The sequence below is a fragment of the Panicum virgatum genome, chromosome 7K (assembly GCF_016808335.1).
Source record: "Panicum virgatum strain AP13 chromosome 7K, P.virgatum_v5, whole genome shotgun sequence".
NCBI lineage: Eukaryota > Viridiplantae > Streptophyta > Magnoliopsida > Poales > Poaceae > Panicum > Panicum virgatum.
This window is the reverse complement of record NC_053142.1, coordinates 2,833,694-2,853,018: the sequence shown is the minus strand read 5'-3', so window position 1 is coordinate 2,853,018 and position 19,325 is coordinate 2,833,694. Positions and strand designations below refer to the sequence as shown.

The 19,325-nt window shown below is 45.2% G+C and overlaps 1 protein-coding gene across 5 annotated transcripts in view; it reads right to left on the bottom strand.

Moving 5' to 3' along the window:
• LOC120639565 (UMP-CMP kinase 2-like) overlaps positions 1 to 19,006 on the bottom strand; it is a 31,680-nt gene extending 12,674 nt beyond the window's left edge. For all 5 annotated transcript variants that reach the window (XR_005661486.1, XR_005661487.1, XM_039915427.1 and 2 more), the window contains exon 1: positions 18,784 to 19,006. The gene's annotated coding sequence lies outside the window, so the exon portion shown is untranslated. The remainder of the gene's footprint in view (positions 1 to 18,783) is intronic.
• Between the last annotated feature and the right edge of the window lie 319 nt (positions 19,007 to 19,325).

The following is a 19,325-nucleotide window of genomic DNA, read 5'->3' as shown; positions in this document are numbered from 1 at the left end:
CTGAATAACTAATTTATCATAGTGAGTTAAATCTTGAAAAATTTTCTGGAGTATGTTTAACTCAGGACTAGTCTCTGGTAAAAATTTGAGAACCAAATACTTAGTAAAACTTTCTGTAGATTTAATCTTTGTTGATGGCTTGCTGTTTTTAATCTTTTTATCACCTCTGCTATATAACTGTATAAAATCTGGAAAAATTTCAGTACTGAGTTTATGCTTTGAAGTTGCTTGCATAAAATTTGTAGCACCCAGAATCCATGTTGAACATTCTGTACAAAAAGATGAAGTAACTAGAGTAATCCATTTGCATGAATAGTTATAGTTCTTGCTCTATGGTAGATGCTGAAATTTATACCCTGAATGTTCAAGTTTGAATCTGAGTTACTTTAGTGTTTCATCACTAGCTTTTTAGTAGTTGTGTTGTTAAGGAATAATGAAAGCATGCTATGTGTTGAAATTAAAAATGAAAACCCAAAACCCCACTCATTCATGAATAACCGTAGTTATGTTTGCTACTCTATAAACGATTGCCCATGCAATGAAATGTGAAATCATTACTAAATTAACTTTCATGGACTACAACTTTATCGTGAAGGAAAGAAATTATATCCCTGAATAACTCAAAATCTTGCATTGCATATAGAAACGGTTAACCTCGCGGACGGAGACTACGAACTGGTGCCCGCGGACTCTCGTGCGGAGCAGGAGGTTAATCTGAACTGTACTAACTTGTCCCAAGACCTGGGCCAAGCCCCAGAAGCTTTTCTACCAGACAGTGCCCAAGAAGGCAAGCCCCGGAGCATAATCCCACTATTTTTTTTTTGAATTATCATTCTGCTATCTATTTATTAATGTATGGTAATAGTTGGTTTTCTGCATTTGAGTTCTCTAGGCGTTGATCGAAAACCCTAGATGCATGATCCATAGGAACCTATGTTTGATACCGGATCTTTTTATCGACTAGTTGCCATGCTAAATAAGTACGGTAGAAGTCGAGTGGTTTCCTGCCCCTCGCGAGCAAATAGGAATTGTACCGACTTTAATTCCTGTTGAAATGTAAGGACAACGGGCGGGGTTGTGTACTTGTGATACCCCGCTGGTGTAGTCAAAAATGGCTAAGGTCGCGGTGTGTGGCTCATTTCGCTAAGCGTTTGAAAGTACTAGTCACATACCGAGAAATATGGTAATCGGTAAGCTTAAGTACCTGATTGGACCGGCGAGTGGAACGATCTCGCACCCTCCTGGTAGAAGTAGGGTTTATTTTTATGTCGCGACGTACGGGTGCAGAGTGGTCGGACTCTGTAGTCGGGGAGGGTGTTCCGGATCCACGGACTGGAAAGAAAGGGGAAAAGTAGCGTGGGCGGGAGCGAAGTCGATCCCCATGCGTGTGGTCTAGGTTCCCCTGGCCAGGTTGAAATTCGATTCAGAATCGTCCGCCTCTCACGGCATGAGATTGCTTAATGATTTCGGTCACATAGAGTAACAAGTGGAATATGATGATGATAATACTGCTGGTTGATTAAATGATTGCTCTACCATGTTTGTGTAGAGTTAGATGCAAATTAGAATGGTTAATCCAACTAGAAGATGGCTAGATAAAATCTGAAAATAAGGATCAACACTTAGCGGCATTTTTTGGCAAACAAACCCCACCAACCAAAAAGCCTTGCATGTCTAGTTACCGGACTATGTTATATCCGGAGACGGGTCAGTCTTGCTGAGTAATAGTATACTCAGCCTTGCTTGTGGCACTGTTTTTCAGGTACTAACTTTGAAGATCTGTTTGCGAGTCTTACTTGGCCTTGCACTCTGCCTCCGGGTTGGTCTGTTGAGTGGGATGGCCCTTCAGCTGGTGCTAATCACCCTCCCGCTGAGTGACGCATTCGTACGGGCTTTACCGATGCATCACGTTATTTCGTTAGTTATCTTTTAATGCTTCCGCTGAACTTTGAGACTTGAATAATTTGAGGAGTTGGAACTCCGTAGTACTTCGCTAGTCTGAACATGGTTTGTAATAAATTTTCTTTCCGCTGCAATCACTCTGAGATGTATGAAATGGTTTGTGTTGTAATCTCTGGGCTCACCTTCGTGTGAGTGTTGTCTGCTGATCCTGGAATAGCGTGGCTTTTATCGAGGCTTCACTCGAGGAACTACCGGTGAGTGCCAAATTGGGTCAAAGTTGCTTAGCAACGAAGATCAGTGCACCCGGGCCCAGTAGTTTTGGGTGGTTCCGCCACAGCTGGCATCAGAGCTCGCAGACAGCCTACCAGGGATGGCAACCTCGGTTTTCACAACAACAACTTAAAACTTGACTTCAAAGCTACTAAAGTTTTGAAAGAGTTTAGGATCTCCAAGGACAAGTCTAGGACATAAAGCCCTAGGGAATCTTATGGGTATAATCAGGTGGCTTATTTTGTATTGCTAACTTCCAGCACCTTACTTCTCAGTATTTAAATCCTGTAATTTAAATTCTGCAACTACATCATCGCCACGAAGGTATGCTTACTCAGTCAGCTGAGGGAGTCTGACCTTCCCGTCGGTGATGCGAGCCGAACGCTGGAGCTCAAGCAGTGGCCTACTTGAGCTGCTGCCCATATACCAACTTCGGTTGAGTATATGGGAGTAATGGTTCGAAATTGGAATTCAATTCCCCGTCAAAGACGGTACTCAGTCAATACGTTGTTTCGATAACGTATGCTTAACGTTGTCCATACGGCGGTAATGGTATGGATGCCGATTCTATAGTGATCGGTAATGTATGGGGACGCTTTCGTGAGTGCTGGCACGAAAGGTTCATTTTATATGCTGTCAATCTTCTGCAGGTACGCTAACTCGAAATCGAATTATAGGCTATCTAGCTATATCGAGTAGCTATATAGTGAGAGACGTAATATGTATGCCACCAAAGTCATTGCGTAAGACCAAGGTTACTTGGCAATTTTTTTCCTTGGTGAGGACGTATAGGTTCTGCATTCATTCTCAAAAAGATTAGCAAATAAATCTCGGGGGAAATCGCAAGCAAATCCGTTAAAACACTATCCTAGGGAGTATCCAGAAAGTCTGCAACCTGGTTTCCACGAATTTTAACCTTCTGATAAGTTACTCAAATCGACTTGGGGTAGTAAGACTAAATGATGTTTCCTAAGTTATCAAGCTTCTGTAAAAATTTGAAAATTTTTGAAGCCTTCTAGCATGGTATTTGTATTTTTGGATCAACCCTGTGTAAAACTGTTAACTCTGAACAGTCTATACAACTGAAATTTTTCGACCTTTATAAGTTGTTCAAACTAAAAATCGTTCAACATGAAAGTTGTAGACAACTAAGTGATGAGCTTACCATAAAAATTTGAAGAATTTTTGACGTCTGGATTGAGAGTTATAGTCAAAATACACCCACTCTGGACACTCAGTTTTCCTGGTTGACTTCACTCTGAATACCTGAGCATATCACCCCCATGGAATCCGAATTGAGCTTAGTGATGACTAGGTGAATTGTTCCTTAACATCAGAGGGACCTTGTGTAAATTTTTGAGAATTTTTGAAGCAAGTTCTCTACAGTTTTTGGCCATTTCTTTCACTGTTCCAGAGTTAGTAGTTCTTGTTACCATCAGCTGATCCATCGGTCTTTTGTTGGGACAGATGGAAGAGCTGCTGGTCGTTGATGCGCAGGGGCACGTGCACTCCGCTTGCCTGCACTGGGACGGGTTTCCCCGCCGTCTTTGGGAGCTTTTGAGTGCAGCCGGTTACCTCCAGCCACCGGTTTACGATGGCCACAAGTTTGTGGAGGACGGAGTTCGTCGCTGCAGTGTGACGATGGTGATCCCGCAGCACCCGCTCAACGGGTGGGAGCCGATCGTGACTCAGATGGTCGGTCACTACCTGCTGGACACCTGGGAGCTTACCGCCATGAGGGCGATGACCACCTTTTGCTCTTTGCGCCCTCTGGAGGTGGTTCTGACCGCGTTCGGGTTGTTCCCTACACCTGACCCGGCAGACCCGCTTTGGCTCGACCGGATGGCACATGTGGACGTGGTCGCTACCCTTGACCCGGTCGGGGCACTTCGGACGACAGCGATGTGCTTGGATGGCCTTTACAGACTTCACACTTACCAGAGTTACGCCGTCGCTCAGTTGGTGGACCACGCTCAGGCCTTGCACCTGGCGGTCCAGCTGAGAGATGGGCAGCTTCAGGAGGCTAGTACCGAGCTCGAGAGCAGGGCTACTCTTATCGCCCAGCTCCACGGCCAGGTTCACGAGCTTCAGGACACTGTGTCGGATCGTGACGCTACGATCAACTTCCTGGAGGACCAGTTTCACGACCTGCAGCTTGAGATGGACGAGGCTCAGGGGCAGCTCCACGCGATACAGCACGCGCAGGATGCCCTTCACGCACCTCCCGACGAGATGCAGGTGGACGAGGAGGACGAGCCCCAGGAGATAGAGGGCGTTTCAGAGATGGACTCCGAGGACCAGGCGCCGCAGCCCGCACCGGTTGAGGTTCACACTCCCGCGGCGAGTGAGGCATCGGTCAACATGTAGACCGAGGCGCTGTTTCTTAGCTTTTGTAGACTCCTCTTAGTGTGGCCTACTTTTGGATCATGGCTACTAGGCTAACTTAGAGTTGAGTAACCCCCTTAGTACTGATGTTAGGAGTGACCAAGTAGAAAGGAGAGAACGATGGATGTAATGAACCCCTAATGCTACTAGTGTTAATTATCAGTGATCTGCAAAAAGCTGAAGGCAGCAGTTAGTTCGAATTTTTATCCTCTTTTCCTTTCGGATTTAGCTCCTGAGTTGAATACCAAAGTTGTTCCAAATTTCATCAGGAACCTGCTCGCAAAATTTCAGCCCAAACGGATTGGTATTGCAGGAGATAATCGCAAATTACAGAAGCTCCGTTTTCTGTGAAGCAGAAAAACCAGAGGAGGAGTAATTGAATTTTTCGACTAAACTACTCTGGAAATCTGACTTTGTGATGACTACCAAAGTTGTAGATCATGAAATTTCCTATCTCTTGTAAAAATTTCAAGTCCATATCATGTACCGAACTCCAGTTGTGAGCGTTTTCGTATCGCTGGTCTTGCTGCACAACCCGATTAAGCAATTTCCAGTACTTCCATGTCATTTTGAGTTGTATATTCTATTTGAAATGATGATAATGATGAGCCTAAGGCAAAAGTACTCACATTTCAGATGGTTGGATCAACTCGAGGCACCCCTAGTGGTTTTGGAGCCGGAGGGAATGGCGATCCACCTCCACCTCCTCCACCAATGGGTATTGCTGAGGTTCTTGCTGCCCAGACAGAGATTTTGCGGCAGTTGGTTCAAGCTCAGCAACAACCGCGGGGTGGGCATCATGCTCATCACGCACAAGAGGCGAGCTACCAAGATTTCCTCAGCACTCAGCCTCCGCTGTTCAATAAAGCGGATGAGCCTCTGGACGCTGACGCTTGGATTCGCACGATCGAGTCCAAGTTTTCTCTATTGACTACTCCTTGTTCCGAAGCGAACAAGACTCGCTATGCCGCGCAGCAGCTTCGCGGATCAGCTCGTATGTGGTGGGATCATTACCACGGGATGCTACCGGCTGATCATGTGGTGAATTGGAATGAATTCAAATTGGCTTTTCGAGATCATCATATTCCAGCTGGACTTCTTGACCGTAAGCTTAACGAGTTCTTGGCCTTGACTCAGGGCACTCGTACCGTGGTGCAATATGCTCAAGTATTCCATCAATTGTGTCAGTATGCTGGACATCATGCCGATACCGACGCTAAGAAGCGTGAGCGCTTCCGTCGAGGCCTTAGTACCAAATTAGAAGAGAGGCTAAACCTTGTCCGAGCAGACTCATTCAATGAATTGGTGAATATGGCCATATCTCAGGAGGATCTGATTTCTGCACACCGCGCTGAAAAGAAGCGCAAGGCACCTGCTGGACCCTCGAGTGCCTCTGCACCGAGGTATCGTATTGTGCAAAATAACCCACCCGCATCCTCTCAGAAGGCCCCTCAGCCAGGGCGTTGGATTATTAGGCCTCCTCAACAGCAGCAGCAGACTCGATTCGGGCTTCCCCAGCAAGCTCGATTTGCACCTCAGCAGCAGCAGAACGGCCCTAGGCCAAATGCTCAGCCAGCCGCTCGCCCTGATAATAATAACCGCTGTTTCAGATGCGGGAGTCCGGATCACTTTGCCAAGATGTGCCCCCAGGCGGGACAATCTCAAGGGCAGGCTTCTCGCAGAAATGATCAGCACAAGGGCAAGAGGCAAACCATTCAAGTCAGGCAGGGCCGACTTAACTTCACCAACCTTGCTGACCTTCCTGAGGGAGCACCAATCATGTCGGGTACATTCTCTATAAATCAACACCCCACCGTCATTTTATTCGATTCTGGTGCATCTCATAGCTTCATTAGTTCTAAATTCGGAGCAAGGGTTGGGTTAGATTTCTGTCACACGAAAGGTTCATTCATGATATCTACTCCGGGTGGTAAAGTCGCATCAAACCAAATTGTTCATAATGCGCCACTTAGTTTGGGTAGTAAAACTGTTCCTACCACCTTGATATTGTTGCCACTAGAAGGTATGGACATTATACTAGGAATGGATTGGATGAAAAGACATGGGGTAATGTTAGATATCTCTTCCCGAGCCGTTGAAATAAATTCTCCAACTCATGGTCATTCGGTTCTATATTTACCACATCATCAATGTCACAACTCTTGTGCCTATGCCATGAAAGATATTCGTCTCGAAGATATTCCGGTAGTCCGTGAGTATGTAGATGTTTTTCCAGAAGATTTACCTGGTATGCCGCCAGACCGGGATATCGAATTTGTCATTGAACTTCAGCCTGGTACAACACCTATTTCAAAAAGGCCATACCGAATGCCGCCTAAAGAATTGGCTGAACTAAAAATCCAGCTACAAGAACTGTTGGACAAGGGTTTTATCCGCCCAAGTGCTTCACCTTGGGGCTGTCCAGCATTGTTCGTAAAGAAGAAGGATGATAGTCTGAGGTTGTGTGTTGATTACCGGCCTCTCAATGCGGTGACCATCAAAAATAAATATCCACTTCCCCGCATTGATGTATTGTTTGATCAATTGGCTGGAGCAAAGATTTTCTCCAAGATTGATCTTCGTTCGGGTTATCATCAAATTAAAATCCGGCCTTGCGATATTCCCAAGACCGCCTTCTCAACCCGATATGGTCTCTATGAGTACTTGGTTATGTCTTTCGGTCTCACCAATGCTCCGGCCTATTTCATGTATCTCATGAACTCGGTATTTATGCCGGAACTTGACAAGTTTGTCGTGGTTTTTATTGACGACATTCTGATCTATTCCAAAGATGAGGTAGAACATGAGCAACACCTGCGCATTGTTCTTCAACGTCTCAGAGATCATAAGCTGTACGCAAAATTCTCCAAGTGTGAATTCTAGCTGGACACAGTCAAATTTCTGGGTCACACTATATCTAGTGAAGGCATTTCAGTTGATCCCAGCAAAGTACAAGAAGTGATGGACTGGAAACCTCCTACTTCAGTTCATCAGATCCACAGTTTTCTCGGCTTGGCAGGGTATTACCGCAGATTTATTCCGGACTTCTCCAGAATTGCTAAGCCCATGACAGAACTACTAAGGAAAGATGTCAAGTTTAAATGGAACACGAAGTGTGATGAAGCATTCCATACATTGAGAGCACATCTAACCACTGCACCAGTCTTGGCTCAACCTGACAACAATAAACCATACGACGTTTATTGTGATGCTTCAGGCACTGGTCTTGGTTGTGTTCTAATGCAAGACAATCGGGTGATAGCTTATGCTTCCCGAGCTCTTCGGCCACACGAGCTAAATTATCCCACTCATGATCTGGAACTAGCCGCCGTTATTCATGCTCTCAAGCTTTGGAGACATTATCTTATGGGCACTCATTGCAATATCTATACCGACCATAAGAGTCTCAAATACATTTTCACTCAAAGTGAGCTGAATATGAGGCAACGAAGATGGCTGGAATTAATTAAAGATTATGATCTGGAGGTTCATTATCATCCGGGCAAGGCGAATGTTGTAGCCGATGCGCTCAGTCGCAAGGTTCACTGCAATTGCCTATCAATGGAGTCATATAATGACACATTGTGTGCTGAAATGCAAAGGCTGAAATTAGAAATTATTCCTCAGGGCTCTTTGAATCATATTTCGGTGGAACCAACACTCTATGACCAGGTCATCATGGCACAATTACACGACAAAAGTGTTGGTATCATCAAGCAGCAAGTAGTAGAAGGTGAAAATAAATATAAGTGTTTCCGAGTGGACCATAAAGGAATTTTGTGGTTCAAGGATCGCCTAGTCGTTCCAAAGAATCATGACCTGCGGAAACAAATCCTGGACGAAGCACATCTCTCTAAATTCTCTATTCATCCGGGCAGCACCAAGATGTACCAAGATCTCAGGCAAAATTTTTGGTGGACTCGCATGAAGAGAGAGATTGCCAAATATGTCGCAGAATGTGACACCTGCCAGAGAGTGAAAGCTAGTCACTTGAAAGTTGCTGGAACTCTCCAACCTCTACCGATTCCGTCTTGGAAATGGGAAGATATCAGCATGGATTTCATCGTGGGCTTACCAAATACTTCTCAGCACCATGATTCCATTTGGGTCATTGTTGATAGGCTCACAAAGACTGCTCATTTTATTCCAGTGCATACTGAATATCGAGCCAAGAAATATGCTGAGATCTATATTGATCGGATTGTCTGCCTACACGGTATACCAAAAACAATTATATCGGATCGTGATCCTCAGTTTGTGGCAAGGTTTTGGGAGCAACTTCAAGAGGCTCTCGGAACTAAATTAATTCGAAGCTCAGCTTACCATCCACAGACTGACGGACAGACCGAAAGGGTGAATCAAATTCTTGAGGATATGCTTCGAGCATGTGTCATCCATTATGACAAAAACTGGGACAAATGTTTATCCTTGGCTGAGTTTTCTTATAATAACAGCTATCAGGCCAGTCTGAAGATGGCACCCTTCGAGGCCTTGTATGGTCGACGGTGTCGAACTCCTTTGAGTTGGTCTCAGACTGGGGAACGTCAAATATTTGGACCCGAATTAGTGGTCGAGGCTGAGGAGAAAGTCAAAATAGTACAAGCTAATCTCCGAGCAGCTCAGTCTCGGCAAAAGAGTTATTTCGATAAAAGAAGGGATCCTTTGAAGTTCATGGTTGGTAACCACGTCTATTTACGAGTGTCTCCAACTCGAGGCGTTCAACGTTTCGGAGTTAGGGGTAAGCTCGCACCTCGCTATGTCGGGCCATATGAAATCATTGAAGAATGTGGACCCGTGGCTTATCGTTTGCGACTTCCTTCACGACTTGCCGCCATCCATAATGTTTTCCACATATCCCAACTTAAGAAATGTGTTCGAGTTCCTACGGAAATCATTGATCAACATGAAATTTTAGTGGAGCCCGATCTCTCATATACCGAATATCCACTCAGAATTCTGGATCAAAAAGAGAGAGGTACTCGTCGAAAGGTGGTAAAAATGTATAAAATTCAGTGGTCTCATCACATCGAAGAAGAAGCCACCTGGGAGACGGAGGATTATCTTAATCGACATTATCCGGGTTTCATTAGCTCCACCTCAGGTATATCATTTTCCCCGCCTCAATTCAATCATCCAATCTCGGGACGAGATTCTTTTTAAGGGGGGTAGGTTGTGACACCTCAGGTGTCAATACTTTTAAATCCAATCAATACACCTTAGTTAAAGTTAAAAGAAAAATTTGGGAAACTAATTCAAAGAGAAAGGACCAAATAAAATACAAATCATACAAAAGAAATTAAAGGAAAAAGAGAAAGGAGTGAAAAACTACTAAAATTTTAATTCAAAAATGTGCACAAAATTTTTGTTGGCTCATGAGAGGTATTTCAATTGACATGTGCTCAATTGAACTTCAGCCAAAATCAAGTCAAAAACTGATTAAAACTAAAGTCCTTTTGTGCAAATATGTAAATGAACCAATAGTTCAAAATGTGAGTTTCAAACGAAAATTTGCATAACACAAAAGTTGTAGATCTTGAAAAGTTATGCAAAAATGGTATTCAACACTTTCCCATTTGAGCCCTCCAATTAGGAGATAATTTTAGTTTACCGAGAGGTCCCTGGAAATTTCAGAAATCGCAAAAGAGCCCCCATCTCCATCTCTCTCTCCCGGCTGGCTCTGTTTCGCCCGCCGCCCGCCGTACGCCGCCGGTGGACTTCGTCCACCGCGCGCCCGCGGCCAAATGGACCCGGGGAAACCTCTCCACGCCACCTGGCCCGCCCCTTGGCACCTCCTCGCGCGCACACGCGTCCCAGGCCGCTCCCGAGTCGCCACGACACCCCGGCCGGCGCAGCGCCGCTGCCTCCTCCGCCCGCTCACCGTCGAGTCGCCCAGGACCAAATCAACCGCCCCCAGTCACTGCATTCCTCTCCCAGGAGCTCCTTGGCCTATAAAGACCCCTAGCACCCCATAGTTGCGCCCCCTTCTCCCTCTTCTTCCTCCTCCCGCCGCTCCGCCATGGCCGCCGAGATCCAGCTCGCGCGGACCGGCTAGCCCAGCCCCACATTGCCCCCTCCGACCACCGCAGGAGCTTCGCCACCTCCCAGTTAAGCTCCACGCGCGTGGAATCGAATCCAAACCCCCTCCCGAAGCCGTTCCCCTTTTGCGCCGCCGCCGGCGAGCTCAGGCTCACCGCGGACCGGCCAGCTCCGGGGAAGACCGAGCCCGACAGCTACCCCAGAAGCATCCACGAGCTCACGCGGTGCTCGTGCGCGCCTTGTTCCCCTACCCCGAGCCCTCCTTCGCCTCCAGCGTCGGCGAACCGAACAACCGACCCGCCATCAACGCCGACGAGCTTGAACCTGTGCTCCAAACGCTCGAACGTCGACCAGGGTAGGTGTTCCTCGATCCTTTCTCCCCCACGCGCCTCCCCGTGGCAGCCCCGGTAAGCCCTGCACCGCAGAACACCACCGGCAAGATGCCACGGCGGAGAAGGCCGGCGAAGGACCCGGTTGTAATTTCTTTTTTTCCGTTCAAGGGTGTCTCTGCAAGTTTTACAGTGTATACCAGTGAACTTCTAAAATGCGAAACAAATCACAGAAAAATCAGAAAAATGCAAACTCAACTGATCTGGAATCCTTGTAACAAAATCTACAAATTTTGTAACATTCACATTTGCAGAAACTCAGCCGAATTTAATCTAGGGAAAAGAATAAGAAAACCACCTTATGCATGTTCATGAAGTTCTACCCATCAAATGACCTTGATTTTTGGATATGTTATCACTAATGGAATTTTAATATCACAGTAAAAAGATGACACCAACCCAAAACAGTTATCATGTTGGAACAATCAAGATTCTCTAATCTGTTGTTAGCTTTCTCGATTTAATTCTGGAAAATATGCACATGAACTTGCCCTGGAATTTTTACTGCGTGCATGTAAGACTAAAACACTGTTAATACCTAAATTTAAGATTTATTAGAATTCATTTGCTATATACCATGATTTATGCTTTTCTTATCAACTTAATTCCTTATATATAGTTCTTATGCTCAGAAAAATCCATGTTTATTTCTGGAGTCTCTTTTTAGCTCTGTGTTCCTGTCTAAGAATTTTGAGCTGCATTTACTGAGTTTTGCTTTGGTGAATAATCATGCTTAGCATCTTAGGGCTAGATTTACTATTTTTGTTTTGAGTAATCTACAATGTTTCTGACCATTTTTTTTGGGCATGATCTTGTTTAGAGTATGTTCTACCTGTGATAAAAAGTTCAGATGCAATACTGGTCAAATGCATCTTGAGAAATTTATGCAAACTCATGTTAAGTTAACTGAATAACTAATTTATCATAGTGAGTTAAATCTTGAAAAATTTTCTGGAGTATGTTTAACTCAGGACTAGTCTCTGGTAAAAATTTGAGAACCAAATCCTTAGTAAAACTTTCTGTAGATTTAATCTTTGTTGATGGCTTGCTGTTTTTAATCTTTTTATCACCTCTGCTATATAACTGTATAAAATCTGGAAAAATTTCAGTACTGAGTTTATGCTTTGAAGTTGCTTGCATAAAATTTGTAGCACCAGAATCCATGTTGAACATTCTGTACAAAAAGATGAAGTAACTAGAGTAATCCATTTGCATGAATAGTTATAGTTCTTGCTCTATGGTAGATGCTGAAATTTATACCCTGAATGTTCAAGTTTGAATCTGAGTTACTTTAGTGTTTCATCACTAGCTTTTTAGTAGTTGTGTTGTTAAGGAATAATGAAAGCATGCTATGTGTTGAAATTAAAAATGAAAACCCAAAACCCCACTCATTCATGAATAACCGTAGTTATGTTTGCTACTCTATAAACGATTGCCCATGCAATGAAATGTGAAATCATTACTAAATTAACTTTCATGGACTACAACTTTATCGTGAAGGAAAGAAATTATATCCCTGAATAACTCAAAATCTTGCATTGCATATAGAAACGGTTAACCTCGCGGACGGAGACTACGAACTGGTGCCCGCGGACTCTCGTGCGGAGCAGGAGGTTAATCTGAACTGTACTAACTTGTCCCAAGACCTGGGCCAAGCCCCAGAAGCTTTTCTACCAGACAGTGCCCAAGAAGGCAAGCCCCGGAGCATAATCCCACTATTTTTTTTTGAATTATCATTCTGCTATCTATTTATTAATGTATGGTAATAGTTGGTTTTCTGCATTTAAGTTCTCTAGGCGTTGATCGAAAACCCTAGATGCATGATCCATAGGAACCTATGTTTGATACCGGATCTTTTTATCGACTAGTTGCCATGCTAAATAAGTACGGTAGAAGTCGAGTGGTTTCCTGCCCCTCGCGAGCAAATAGGAATTGTACCGACTTTAATTCCTGTTGAAATGTAAGGACAACGGGCGGGGTTGTGTAGTTGTGATACCCCGCTGGTGTAGTCAAAAATGGCTAAGGTCGCGGTGTGTGGCTCATTTCGCTAAGCGTTTGAAAGTACTAGCCACATACCGAGAAATATGGTAATCGGTAAGCTTAAGTACCTGATTGGACCGGCGAGTGGAACGATCTCGCACCCTCCTGGTAGAAGTAGGGTTTATTTTTATGTCGCGACGTACGGGTGCAGAGTGGTCGGACTCTGTAGTCGGGGAGGGTGTTCCGGATCCACGGACTGGAAAGAAAGGGGAAAAGTAGCGTGGGCGGGAGCGAAGTCGATCCCCATGCGTGTGGTCTAGGTTCCCCTGGCCAGGTTGAAATTCGATTCAGAATCGTCCGCCTCTCACGGCATGAGATTGCTTAATGATTTCGGTCACATAGAGTAACAAGTGGAATATGATGATGATAATACTGCTGGTTGATTAAATGATTGCTCTACCATGTTTGTGTAGAGTTAGATGCAAATTAGAATGGTTAATCCAACTAGAAGATGGCTAGATAAAATCTGAAAATAAGGATCAACACTTAGCGGCATTTTTTGGCAAACAAACCCCACCAACCAAAAAGCCTTGCATGTCTAGTTACCGGACTATGTTATATCCGGAGACGGGTCAGTCTTGCTGAGTAATAGTATACTCAGCCTTGCTTGTGGCACTGTTTTTCAGGTACTAACTTTGAAGATCTGTTTGCGAGTCTTACTTGGCCTTGCACTCTGCTTCCGGGTTGGTCTGTTGAGTGGGATGGCCCTTCAGCTAGTGCTAATCACCCTCCCGCTGAGTGACGCATTCGTACGGGCTTTACCGATGCGTCACGTTATTTCGTTAGTTATCTTTTAATGCTTCCGCTGAACTTTGAGACTTGAATAATTTGAGGAGTTGGAACTCCGTAGTACTTCGCTAGTCTGAACATGGTTTGTAATAAATTTTCTTTCCGCTGCAATCACTCTGAGATGTATGAAATGGTTTGTGTTGTAATCTCTGGGCTCACCTTCGTGTGAGTGTTGTCTGCTGATCCTGGAATAGCGTGGCTTTTATCGAGGCTTCACTCGAGGAACTACCGGTGAGTGCCAAATTGGGTCAGAGTTGCTTAGCAACGAAGATCAGTGCACCCGGGCCCAGTAGTTTTGGGTGGTTCCGCCACAGCAGCCACACCAGGCGAGGCCTCAGGATGGCTATGCCCGGCACCACGTGGAGGCACTAGCTGGCGCGGTGAGTCTCTTGATCATATTTGCATATATATATATATATTAATATTCATAAGATAATTCATGTGTTTCTAACTGTTCCTTTACTGAATGGATGCAGTTTCGCCTTTGCAACATGATGGAGACGGACTGCTCGACTTACCTGACGATTGTACGTGCCAGATCCCCAATGACCCAGTTTGAGCAGACAGAGGCATGGTCGAGGCAGCGTGACCAGTTGCGTCAGGTAGTGCACAACTTGGGAAGCTGTGTGCAGTACGAAGACAGCCACGGGTCGTCCCAGGCCTCATCGTCATTCCCGTGTCCGTCGACCGTGCCCGGGCCGACGTTGCAGTTCTTCCCAAGTGCAGGTAACGTACATATCTCTTTAAAATTAGATCAAGTGTTCCTACATATTTACTAATATCACAAACAGGATACGATCCAGCTACTGCGTTCGGCCATACTAGAATGTTTAGAGGGACAGCACCAGTTGGCGGACCGTATCCAGGGATGGTACCGGGGCCACAGATACCGGCCTACACAGGTTAGTTTATATTTCGTATTTCGGTTTCTACATGTCATGACGAAAGACACGAGCGTACGCTAACATTCGAATTTTATGCGTAGGATTCTACCCCGATGCGAGCGCCAGACCTTCTTCTTCCTCCTTTCGACCAGATAACGAGGGCTTCACCTTAGACGACCTCGACAGCTTGACTCCAGAAGAGCCTGCCGCGCAAGGTGACCCCGATGTCTTGGGGTATTCATAGCTAGGAGGAGCACCACTTGGGATCTCTCAGCAGCAGACACCGCAGCCCCTTGCGCGTTCTGAGCGACAGGTGAGGTCTCCGGATGTTCTCACCTACTCCGAGGGCCATGTCCGTGCCCAGCAGAGGGCTAAGAGGGTCCGACGCCCTAGGGGTGGTTAGATATATCTGATGTTTGTATCTCTGATGTTTATTTGTAATGAGATAGCTGTGGACCGTTTATTTGTATCCGATGTTTATGATTGTGCTAGTTTACTTGTCATTTGTTTCTATAGATACTATTGATGTGAACTTGTTATGTTTGTGGGTTCCATAATACTCGTGAAATAAGGGAAGTTCTTGCGAATTTTTTTCGTGATTTAATGAAGGATAAGTTAGGTGCGGTAGGAGTTAGCGGCCGAGATCCGGTCGACGATGATGACGACTACACGCTCGAATAGCTCAAAATAGGAACCATAGTGTATCTAGCTGCGAGTACGAGATCACAGGTTGCCACTGCTCAGCACGGCGATCATGGGTTTCCCAAATGTCGCATTCTTTGCCCAGACATACGTGACAAAAGACGACAACCCAATAGCAGTGCCCTTCCACCATTTCAAAAAGATGTGACAACACGGCAACCACACCAGCTCACCTTCAAAGCAGTCTCTCTGGCGAGGACGACGGACCTGTCATTCTACAGCGAAGGTCTGTGGCGTATAGTGGGGAAGGCGGCATCTAGGCACGATCGACCGAGCGGCAGCAATGCAGTGCTGTGAGTCTGCATGCACAGAGATGCATCGAGTAGTCATTTCGAGAATCGAATCTAGCCTTTTCAGTGTTAGGTCAGCTAGCCTCTTCACTGTGTTGTCATGTAGGCTTTTTAGGTGCATTTACACTCCACACTCTGGGTATCAGACCTTTGTGCGCCTATAAATACTCCGAAGTTTGTGAACTCCCAGCAGCACACAAACACCAAAGCTCATTGTATACCCAATGTCTGGAGGTGGGTCTAGCGGGAAGAATTACTACGGTTTTGGGAAAGGAAAAGGGGAAAGAAAGGGAGACCCCATAATATGGGAGGGGCCTCTTGGACCTGATTCCTTTCCGGAACCAGTGTTTGAGTTTCCGCCACGGCACAAGAGTGAATTTAACAATGAAACTCCTCTTCGACAATACGATAACCGTAGAGAACCGTGGCCAAAATGTAGACATGGTGAGGACTGCTTAGTGCAGATGTGCATCGACGGGATGGATGGCGGTCGGCGTTTCTTTAAATGTTCACACGCATGGGTAATACTCGGTTGTTTCATTTCTTTATCTTCAATGAGACACCTTACATGAAATTTGTTTTGCAGTCTTCCGATGCTCCAGAAAACTGTGGTTTTACTAGGTGGGTCGATCCTGCACCAATTGATTCTATTCAGGAGTTCATCGAGTACCTTCAGATAAAGATCTTTGATCTGGAATGCAAGGTGAACCATTATGAGGAAGTGAGCGAGGGTAACAAAGACGACGAAGATGATGATACCAGCAATGCTGCCGATTCACAGGATGAACCATGCACTATTTCTTACTGCAACTGCCCTTGTCACAAGAAGAAGGGCCCTGCGCCTCCAGCACCACCGCCTGCACCACCTGCAATGGGTGGATACTGCGGAGAAGGCTCAACGCAGTTTGCTACGTGGGGGTACGGCTACTAGGACTACCCTAGTGCTAGTGACATGCTGCATCGTTGTGTTTATTGTGTTTTGTTTTAAATTACCTAAGGCATGTTAGGTTAGTCCGGAATTTGTTTACCGTAGTTTGCAACGGGTTCTGCCATGCCACTGCATGTGTGATGTGTGTTTCATTATCGTTGTATTATGATGTAAAATTTGATGGTTCACATTATGTAATGCATTTCTTAGTTCTTATTTCTTATCATTATATTAATTAAATGTGCGCTTTTTAGTATTCTAGTGACATGAAAAGCTCCAAAAATATTAAGGACAAGTTCAAACATTTCAAAGATTCCCGGCTACAACTGTAAATTAATGGTAAAAGTTACAACACACAGAGTCAAGCTCTCAACTGAAAACATAAATAACTAATTGCAGTGGCATGTGCACGCGACAAGGTAATTTCTTGTTGCATCTAAACCTACCATGCCTTATGGAATGCAAAATGCCGGGATTACATGGTACTACTCTACTGAGTGCACCGAGGATATTTGCCCTTCCTAATTGCTTCGGGGCCGGCTTCCTTCGCACGGTGTGCCCTCTCTCGCTTTCTCTCCCTGTCAGCTTCACGTTCGACCGCCGCCTTACGATCCACCTCCTCCATCCTCTTGCGGATCTCTTCTTGCTCTTTCTTGCGCTTCTCCTCTTGCTGTTCCTCGTGCTTCATTCGGCGCCAACGTTCTGCAGCCCACCTTGCTTGTTGTTCGACAAAGTCCTTTGCCTGCTGCGACTGCACGGTGTCGAACCACTGCATAAAATCACAAAGAGGCGGAGGAGACTTTGTCCAACAAAAGTTAGAATCATAACTCAATGTTAGATCACAAAGAAAAATAGTGTATGTTGTCCTGCTACCTTGGCCCGGTCTTTGCCGTATCGCTTAGGTGGATCATATTCGTAGTTCTCACACATAAAGAAGCTCATGTCGTAGTCATCTCCTAAAACCTCAGATTGCATGAACTTGCATAACGAACCGCATAAGTACATTGGCACATCAATTCCTTCAGGTACGGTGGCTACACACTTGCTCCACGGAATGTAGGTTGATCCCGACGAAGACATTGGCGCTATAGTGTGGTGCGCCAAATGACGAACAATGATTTAAATAATGCACATATCGTATACCAAATCAATACGTGAAAATATAGGTACTGTCATAATTCTATTGTCTTATGCTGCTATATCAATAAGGTATTGTCATAATTCTATTCTAATGCATAATTAATTTAAAAACAAGTCTGTAATAGTACTCAAATTGTAATACTAAACAAGTGTTCTAAAGCACCAAATCTAATTCAGCTAATCCGCTAATTAAATTAAATTGTTATACAATATCAACGGATTCATACGGAAGTTACCGGTAGATCACAAGTGCGGAATTCGGCAGAGCTTCGCCGCTTTTCTTCTCCTCACCCCTCTCTTTTTTCCTAAATTTTTAAGCTCAAATGATAAGGGAATGACGGCCAGGGCTCTTATATAGGGGGGAGGGACCCTGTCGCCCGTTGGGGGGGCGACATGCCCGCCTTTCATTACAAATTTAAAGAAAAAAAATTACATCTAGGGCCTGTCGCCCCCATAGGGCGACCGGGGGGTATTTTTGAAAATTTTCAAAACGGACATTTATTTTTGAAATTTTGATTTTTTTTAAATATAAAAAAGAAAAAATCCCCAAGCCCGCCTGATGTGTGTCCCCACAGCCCGCAGGCCAGCCCGTGGGCTGTCACCAACACAGACATCTACCCCTTATTTCATAGAGAAGAGTGCACAGAATTCAATTGACATATTAAAAATTACAAACGAGGAATCAGAAATGCATATTACAGTTTACAGTTCATAAATAGCAGTGTCACAAGCTCACAAGTCAGCATTACATGAATAAAAACGACAAGTCTCCAACTTGCAAATTGTACATAACATGTAACAGCACAGGACAGTTTCTTGAGGCTTCTCATTCAGGACCAAATTATTTATCATCAATAATTGTAGCTTCTTCTTCTGTGCTAGTAGTGGATGCTACAAAGAAAATAAAACTGTGGTAGGAATAGTAGGAAACATGTTCTCAGTAGAAAAAAGTTAGTAGGAAACTGAGATCTACTATTCTGCTTACTACAAAAATGAAATCGCAGATGAGAGAACAAAGAAGCCATTACCTATGACGTGGTGCCCTGCTGTCTGCCAGGAGAGTGGGCAACGGGAAGGGGAGGGGCTTGCCGAAGAGGGCGAGGAGGTGACTTGCCGGCGTTGCGACGGGTCGGCTTGCCAGAGAGGAGAGAGGGGGCGGCTTGCCTGGCTGCTGTCTGCGCGCGTGCAGCGTGCGCCGGCGGCCAGGGGATGGGGGCTGGTGGTTGTGGAAGGACAAATGGGGAATTAGGGTTAGAATTTAGAAACAAGTAGCTATATGTCGTTTTGATTGGGCTGGGCCATAAGCACATGGGTTGCAGAGAATGGGTTTTTTTTTCGGGTCGTCGGGCCCCGCAGGCTGAAATTACAGCCCGAGTCCAACCCGAATTTCTTGTCGGGTTAGAAAAAATGGCCCATGTCTGGCCTGTGTATTTTTCGGTTCGGTTCGGATCGGGGTTTTTCCTGGCGGGTCGGATAGGGAATATCGGGTTGGGCGGCTCATGATCAGGACTAGGACCTTATTTAGTTGCAAAATTTAGGGATGGCACCTGCAGATGCGGGTGCGGGTTTG